The following is a 9194-nucleotide window of genomic DNA, read 5'->3' as shown; positions in this document are numbered from 1 at the left end:
CCTCGATGCTAGGGTTGAAGGGTTGATATTCTGTGCATGCTCCTCCTCCATTCGAATCGCACCTCATCACTGGATATACCTGAGTAGAACCACACAAATCGACAATCTTTTTATTTAAGAGTTCTACTTGGTTAGATAGCATAGTAACCGCGTCGAGGTTGAAAACACCGGTTACTTTCGTCGGCTTTGTTCTCATAACTTGCCACTGATAGTTATTCTATGACATCTCCTTAATAAATTCATAAGCGCCTCAGGTGTCTTATAATTGATAGTTCCTCTAGTGGCTGCATCAATCATCTACCGAGTTGAAGGATTCAGGCCATTATGGAACGTTTGAACCTGTAGCCAAAGCGGTAACTCATGGTGAGGGCATCTTTTTAAAAGGTCCTTGTATCTCTCCCATGCATCATAGAGTGTTTCTAAATCCATCTACACAAAAGAAGAGATATCATTACGTAATTTGGCTGTTTTAGCCAGTGGAAAATATTTTAATAAAAATTTTTCAGTCATTTGTTCCCAAGTAGTGATTGACCATCGTGGTAACGAGTTCAACCATTGTTTAGCCTTATTTCTTAACGAAAAGGGAAACAACCAAAGGCGAATGGCGTCATTAGAAACACCATTAATTTTGAAGGTATCACAAAATTCTAGGAAATTTGCCAAGTGAGCGTTGGGATCCTCGTCCTACAAACCATCAAACTGAATAAACTGTTGTGTCATTTGAATTGTGTTAGGTTTCAGTTCAAAATTATTTGTTGCAATAGTAGGTCTAACTATACTTGATTCAGTTCCTGTTAAATTAGGTTAAGCATAATCATACATAGTTCGCTGAGCAGGATTTTGATCAACAGCAATTGCAGGAGGTAGCAAATTTTCTTGGTTTTCAGCCATCTCCCCGGTTGTGGTTTGAATATCGTCCTCTTTCTCGTTCCCTGTGTATCTTAAGCTTCGCCTTATTTCTCTTTGGTTTCTGCGAACTATGCGATCGATCTCATTGTCAAAAAGTAATGGTCCTGACGGGTTTCTTCTAGTCATAAACTATAAAAACCTGCCAGAAAAAGGGAAAAATAAGAATTAGTAATAAAAATTAGAGTAAAATTTAAATTGCAGAAAAATTATTTGGCTAAAGTAATAAAAATCGATTGTTCCTAATATCTTAGTTCCCCAGCAACGATGCCAAAAACTTGATACATGATATTCGTGACAGGTTTTAAATATTTATAATGAATCATTCTTGAAACTAACTATTATCACGATGAAGGCAAGTGTACCTATCGATCAGTAGTATAGCTTTAGCAAGACCGGATTGTCGAACCCAAAGGAACTAAAAGTACTAGTAATGACTGTCTTTTTATTATCTAGCCTAAGAATAATGGGGTTTGTTTTAACTAACTAATTAACTAAACTAAGAATTCACTAAAAATAGAATTGGGGAATTACTTTTGGAAAACTCGATTGATTGAGACAATACCTAAGGAAAAATCCACCTAGACTTCACTTGTTATTTGACTCTGAATCGGACGATTTATTCATTTGACTTGATCCGTAGAAATCCCTAAGTTATATTATTATCTCTCTCGAGACTAACAACGTCTAACCCTAGGTTGAATAATTGAAATCTCTTTCTAATTAACTCCTTAGGGTTGCATTAACTCGATCTATGGATCCCCTTATTAGGTTTCACCCTAATCCGGCAAAATCTTGTCACCCTATCTCTAGGCACACAGCCAACTCCGCTTAATTATGACAAATGTACTCTTCGACAGGGTCTATTCCTCCTCTAAATATGAGCTTAACTTGAGTCAATACCTTGGAATATCAAAATAAGAATTAAGAACACATAATTAAGAACAAGTCAAATATTTATCATACAATTCAGATAATAATAACAAGATCTCTCTTAGGTTTCATTCCCCTTAGGTATTTAGGGGTTTTAGTTTATAACTAAAAAGGTAAACATCTCAGAAGAATAATGAATACAAAGCATAAAGAAAAACCCAAAACTCCTGAAGGGAAATTGAGGGGAGATCTTCAGTCTTGATGATGAATCTGGCTTCTGAGATGGATTAATCGGCTTTCCTTGAGCAGTTCCCTGCTTCCCTCTCTGTGTGTGTGTTTTTCCTCCTCCTCTAGGGTGTATTTATAGGCTTTAGAACGCCTAAGAACCCTCAAAATTGGCCTTTTCTGAATTGGACTAAACTTGGGCTCGGTAGGAACACGCCCGTGTGACACGCCCGTGTGCGATTGCTTAAGGCCGTGGTCAAGCCTGTTAAATAGGCACGGGTGTGTGGTCCACCCGTGTAAGTCGTACCTCGATTCTGCCAAATTGACATGGCTGTGTTGTTTGCCCGGCTGTGTTGTCTACCCGTGTGAGGAGGTCCAGGCCATGTTGATTTCGTACAATGGCCCATTTCTCCGTTTTTGGCCCGTTCCTCGTTCCTTTCACTCTTCTATGCTCACCTAAGTATAAAACATGAAATTAAGGCATTAGAAGCATCGAATTCACCAATTTTAAGGAAAAATCATCCATAAAATGTGCTAAGCATGGGATAGAATTATGTATAAATTACGGTTTATCATCTTGCAATTATGCCTTCAACTCTTTCAATTTCGTCGGAGCCATCCTATATAGAGTGATCGAGTAGGTGTCATACCAGAGACCAACTCGATACCAAATTCAACTTCCCTAATCGGAGCTAATTCGGACAACTCTTCCGGAAACACATCTATAAACTCACAAAGCAATGGTATAGATTCAATCTTCGACTCAGACACTCGAGTATTCAGCACAAAAGTTAGATCAGCCTCATATCCTTTCCTTAAATACTTTTCAACAGTTAAAGACGATGTTATCACGGGCAAGTTATCCGATTCATCTAGCCCAACTCGAAGAGTATTCCTATCTTCACATTTTAACCCAATAACTTTTCTCCCACAGTCCACTACGACACCATGAGAAGTCAACCAATCCATCCCAAGGATTATATCAAATTCATTAAACGAAAATAACATCAAGTTAGCCAGGAAAAAATGACTTTTAATTGTCAAAGGATAATTTCTACTCACTTGGTCCACTAGAACATGTCTACCTAAAGGGTTGGACACTTTTATCACAAATTCAGTGGACTATACTAGCATGTTCATATGGGATATCAATTCTATTCAAATATAAGAGTGGTAGACCCCGGGTCAATTAAAGCAACAATAGATAGATCATAGATAGAGAAGGTACCCGTGATCACGTCGGGAGACTTTTCCTCTTCACGGGCATGAATGGTGTAAGTCCTCGCAAGTGCCCTGCCCTCGAACCTCACTACAGTATCTCTTAGCGTACCTTTACGAATAGCCTCACTTCCAGGGTTCTTTTGTGGTCTACCCCTCAAAGAAGCACTACTTGCTCTCACATCTTACTTTTTCTCTTTGTCATCAAGCTCAGGATAGTCTCGGATGAAGTGGTCAATGACCCACATTTGAACACCCTCTTTCTTTGCCTCGACATTCTCTGAAATGGCACCTACCACATTGTGGACATTTTGGTTTATTTGGCTGAACATTACCGACACTCGTGACGGAAGGGGTCTAGACTCTAGAAGTTGTGTTCTGCTCGTTCTTGTTTCTATTCGAGAACCCCACCGAAGCATTCGATCGGGTAGTGAATTCCTTAGATTTATTGGATGAGGACTGATGCGATTTCCCCATCTATCTTTTTCTTGAATCGCGTGACTCAATAGTCGCCTTTCTCCTCTCTTTAACCAACTCTTCTACTTTGCATGCTCTCTCAACGAGTGCCACGAATTCCCTTATCTCTAAAATGCCCACAAATACTCGGATATCCTCATTTAGACCATCCTCAAACCTTTTACACATGGTGGCTTCTGAGGACACGCACTCCCACGCATACTTACTGAGTCTCACAAACTCACGTTCATATTCCGGCACTGTCTTACTATATTGCTTCAACTCTAAAAATTCCTTCCTTTTTTTATCCATTAATCTCTGGCTAATGTACTTCTTTCGAAACTCTTTCTGGAAGACTTCCCAAGTTACTCTCTCTCTCAGTACAACGGACACGAAAGTATTCCATCATTGGTAGGCCGAGTCTCGTAGGAGTGACACTACACACTTCACGCACTTTTCAGGCGTGTATGATAGTTCATCAAATTCTCTGATGGTATTCCCCAACCAAAACTCTGCTCTCTCCGAGTCGTCATCTATTTTGGCTCAAAATTCCTCGGCCCCTTACTTCCGGATCTTGTCTATCAGAGGTTTCTCCCTCCTAAACATGTCTACTCCTTATGGAGCTACGGGAGCATACTGAGGAATTAGAGGAGGTGGGGGAGGTGGAGTGTTTGGATTTGCACGAACGAACTCCGTGTACTTAGCATCCATCACGGAGGTAGGCTTCTTTAGCCCCTCCATCTTGGCTCATAGTCACGGGCTCACCCTCAACTAGTACAGTCCCTTCAGTGAGAGCCGGCGTGTTACTCTCTACGTCAGCCGACGAGTTAAGTATTCCATCATTGGTAGGCCGAGTCTCGTAGAAGTGACACTACACACTTCACGCACTCTTCAGGCGTGTATGATAGTTCATCAAATACTCTGATGGTATTCTCCAACCAAAACTCTGCTCTCTCTGGGTCGTCATCTATTTTGGCTCGAAATTCCTCAGCCTCTTGCTTCCAAATCTTGTCTATCGGAGGTTTCTCCCTCCTAAACATGTCTGCTCTTTGTGGAGCTACGGGAGCATACTGAGGAATTGGAGGAGGTGGGGGAGGTGGAGTGTTTGGATTCGCACGAATGAACTCTGTGTACTAAGCATCCATCATTTGGAGGTAGGCTTCTCTAGCCCCTCTGTCTTGGCCCATAGTCACGGGCTCACCCTCAACTGGCACAGTCCCTTCAGTGAGAGCCAACATGTTACTCTCTATGTCATCCTCCGTAGCTCTATCAGGATCCATTTACTATATGAAAATACAACTTATAATCGTCAAGAGTCGTCAATCTATCAATATACTGTTATGGCATGTATAGCTAGACTCGTACTCATGCTAGGTTAGTCTTAAAATCGACTAAAATATAGCTCTGATACCACTAAATGTAACACTCCATACCCATAACCTACGTTGGAGCGGAATACGAGGTTTTACCTAACTCGATCTTATGCACACAAACGTTTCCCAAGTCACCAAGACTTTGTCCAATTTAGAACTTTTTCAATTTCTACTTTAAACTTCTTATTATGGGCCTACGAGCCCCAAATCGACCATTGAAAACTATTCGGGATCAACCTAGGTCCTTAAACAATCTATAGAAAATTTGACATTGAAACAGGGCACACGCCCGTATAGAAGGGCAACACGCCTGTGTGGCCATTTCAACATGGCCGTGTTGATGGCCCGTGTAGCTCACACGGCCTAAGCAATATAGGGACACGCCCATGTCCTTCACCAATGTGAAATTAATTCTAAATGCACACCTACAGGGGTTTTCATATAGCATGGCACATACCAGTGCCCCTGGCCCGTGTCCTTCACACGGTCATGACATGCCCGTGTCTTAGCCCGTGTGCAAAAACATAGACATTTTGTTTCTAACGTCAGCATCCTTAGAATGTCACATGGCCAAAACACATAGGCCTTTGCTAGGCCGTGTCCATCACATGACTGAGACACACAGCCGTGTCTTTACCCGTGTGTTTACTACCATGCATACTGATTTGAAAATTTTACACGCAGGGGACACACGGCTGGACCACACGCCCATGGGGCAAACAGTGTGTCACACACGGCCTAGACACACGCCAGTGTGTCTACTCGTGTGGACGATATAAGGCTATTTACCAAGCCTCTTTGCCACTCTTACTTACACAACCTACACAAAAGCATTCAAACTAATACAAGAATAACTTATTTAAGCCAATCAGCCACAATAGACTACATATCAATTAAGCAATTACTCATTCATGAGAGTAACTTCATTTGCATATATCAAAATGAATATTTTCCATCATTCAAGGCTTAATACAAAATGAAGGGTTTCCAACCCAAGCTAACATATTTGACCAGTTCTCAACGACACAAAAATAGTAAAGTCTAAGCCCTATACATGCCATATTCAAAAATATAAATCAAACTATACCGAATGCTTCGATTGATAGTCTGATCGATATCTCTAACTTCCTTTGGTCCTTGAGCTAGACAGGCGGGACTATAAGAAAATGAAAAAGGAGAGGGAATAAGCATAAAGCTTAGTAAGTTGCATATAAATAAATATACAACATAACTTTATCATTCATCAACAAGTATCATAATACACAAGTGACATAAGCAAAACTTACTCATCAATATTCAATACACCTCATATAGCATTTATTGAGCTCACATTTCATACATACCATATAGGTACCTGTACCATTCATAACACAGTTATACTCTCCTTGTTAACTTGAAATCATACTTTCACTGTTGAACCATTTGGAACATTATCGGATACTCATTTAGCTTCGAACATGGGGTCAGGTGCCGATACCATGTCCCAGACATGGTCTTACACAAGTTCTAGCATATATGTGCTGATACCATGTCCCAGACATGGTTTTATACTGACACATCTCGTAGCCGATGCATGTCCCAGACATGTCTTACACTAGCACTCGTTTCAATTCTGATGCCATATCCCAGACATGGTCTTACACAGGCTCTCATAATGTGGCCGATGCATGTCCCAGACATGTCTTACACTAGCTCACACAAGTGAGATAAATGTCATGGCATGAATATCCAATTTATTCCCTAAGGTTCAATCGGGAATTCTACTATCTCTATTCCCATCATGTTTTCTCATTTCCACAGTCAAGAAATTTATGTTATAATAATTCCAATACAATTCAAATACATATATTATTAATGTAGTTGTACTATTTACATACAACTTACCTCAGATTACAAAATGTGGCGACTAGTCGATTTAGTCGATTTGCTTGGCTTTCCCCCGGTCTAGGTTTGAATTCGGTATTTTTTGATTTATAATAGCAAAATGTACTTATTTAGTCACTAATTAAAATTAGGAAATCAAAATTTCATATCTTTGGTAAAACGACCATTTTGCCCCTAAACTTTGACAAAATGACCATTTTTCCCCTAGGTTCAAAAATTGATTTTTATCAAATTTCTTCTTATCTTAAGTCTAGCTGAACCCTTTTTACTCTTATAGCAACTCCAAATTCTCACTATATCACACATTTATCATCTATTTTACAACTTATGCAAAATAGTCCTTTTTGGTGTTTTCTTGCTAACACCTTTCACAAAAGTTGTTTATTAGACACCCAAGACTCATTTTTTTCCTTAAAAACTCAACAAATATTAAAAATATTTTTATGGAAAAACCCAAAACTCTTAATTATTTTTCAAAATAGTACCCTCATTTGAAAGCTCATGCTTCAAGGGTCTCAAAAATGTAAAAATCATCAAGAAAAACTATCAAAATCACTTACTTGTGAGGATTACAAGTTGCTGAAATTTTTAAGCTTTCAAACCCCCTTCAATGGTTGATTTTCAATGGAGAAAGAAGATGAAAAAGGTATGATATCATCTTTCCTTTATTTACTCCTATTTTAGTCAAAATAAGCCACCTAACTTACCAAAATTTGAAAATTTGACCACCTTTGTCTCCTATGGCCGACCATGCCTCCCTAAAGGGTCTAATTGCCCTTTAAAGACCCCAAATTTAGGTTCTCTAGCTATTTGGCACTTTTAGCTATCAAAATAGGACTTTTGAATTTTATGGGATTTAGTCTTTTTTCACAATTGGGCTCACAAACGTCACAATTAACTCACCAAAATTTTCACGCACTTTTAAAAACATGCTATAACATCTACAAAAAATAAAACAATTTTCTCAACTTCAGATTTCTGGTCTCGAAACCACTGTTTCGACTAGCCCTAAAAATCGGGCTATTGCACACACTATATTACCTGCTGGATCAATAGGCTTCTCGAATGGGCACTCAACTATGAATTCAACTAATATTTATCTTTTTGTTGCTGTTCTCGGGATGAACTATACTCCAAATTCAGCTAACTTAATACTCCATTTCGTCACTCTTCCTGAAGTATCAGCTTTAGATAAAACTTCCTTTATAGGTTGATTAGTCATGACGACAACTAGATGAGCTTGGAAGTAGAGGCGTAGCTTATGAGCCGCAACAATCAAAGCAAAGATGAAAATTTCATTTTTTGAGTACTTCAGCTCACCGTTCTAGAGTACCTTACTGACATAGCATACTGGGAATTGGCAAACATCTTCAGCTCTAACAAGGACCACTGCGACGATCTATTCTGAGGTAGACAGGTACAAATAGAAGGTCTCTCCCACTTGTGGTGATTTCACAAGTGGTGGGGAGATGAGGTATGAATTAAGGTTTCCAAAGGTTGCCTGACACTCATCAGTCCACAAAAAGGAGGTCTTCAGAGCTTTAAAAAAGGGGAGGCACTTGTCTTTTATCCTAAAGATAAACCTGTTGAGCACCACTGTTCTCTCTGTGAGGCACTGAATATCTTTGATAGTTCTCAAATGAGGCATTCCTAAGATAGCACGGATCTTCTTTGGGTTCACGTCAATCCCCCTCTCTCAGATCATAAAACCTAATAAGTTGCCAGCTCACATGCCGAAAGCACACTTCTCAAGGTTTAACTTCATATTATGGGTCTTCAAAACTGCGAACGCCTCTAATAAGTCCTGCACATGCTCTTCAATAGTAGAAATTTTTACTAGCATATCGTTTACATAGACTTAAAAACCACGCCCTATCTGTTCCCTGAAAATTCCGTTTACTAGCCTCTGATAGGTTGCTGCCGGGTTGTTGAGACCAAAAAACATGACTCGATCACAGAACAACCCTTCCTCAATGATGAATGTTGTTTTCTCTTGGTCACATTGATCCAATAAAATTTGGTTATAACCTAAAAAGGCATCCATGAAGCTCATGAATCTATGACTTGCAGAAGCATCAACCAAATGATCAATTGAGGGTAAATGGAAGTTGTCTTTGGGGCATGCCTTGTTGAGGTTAGTGAAATCAATATACATCATCCATTTTTCATTTTTTTCCACCATGACCACATTTGAGACCCAATCTAGATATTCAACTTCCTTGATAAATCCTGTAGACAATAAATTGGCAACCTGTTGTA

General features: G+C 39.4%; 1 non-coding gene across 1 annotated transcript; it reads left to right on the top strand.

Annotated features, from left to right (window-relative positions):
- The first annotated feature begins 355 nt into the window (after positions 1-355).
- LOC128292091 (small nucleolar RNA R71) lies at positions 356-462 on the top strand. Its single transcript, XR_008282076.1, has one exon. It is a non-coding gene; the product is annotated as a small nucleolar RNA R71 (small nucleolar RNA).
- The last annotated feature ends 8732 nt before the right edge of the window (positions 463-9194 follow it).

Source organism: Gossypium arboreum, chromosome 4 (assembly GCF_025698485.1).
Source record: "Gossypium arboreum isolate Shixiya-1 chromosome 4, ASM2569848v2, whole genome shotgun sequence".
In the NCBI taxonomy this organism is placed as follows: domain Eukaryota; kingdom Viridiplantae; phylum Streptophyta; class Magnoliopsida; order Malvales; family Malvaceae; genus Gossypium; species Gossypium arboreum.
Note: the sequence above shows the minus strand (reverse complement) of the source record. Positions and strands in the feature narration are given on the sequence as shown.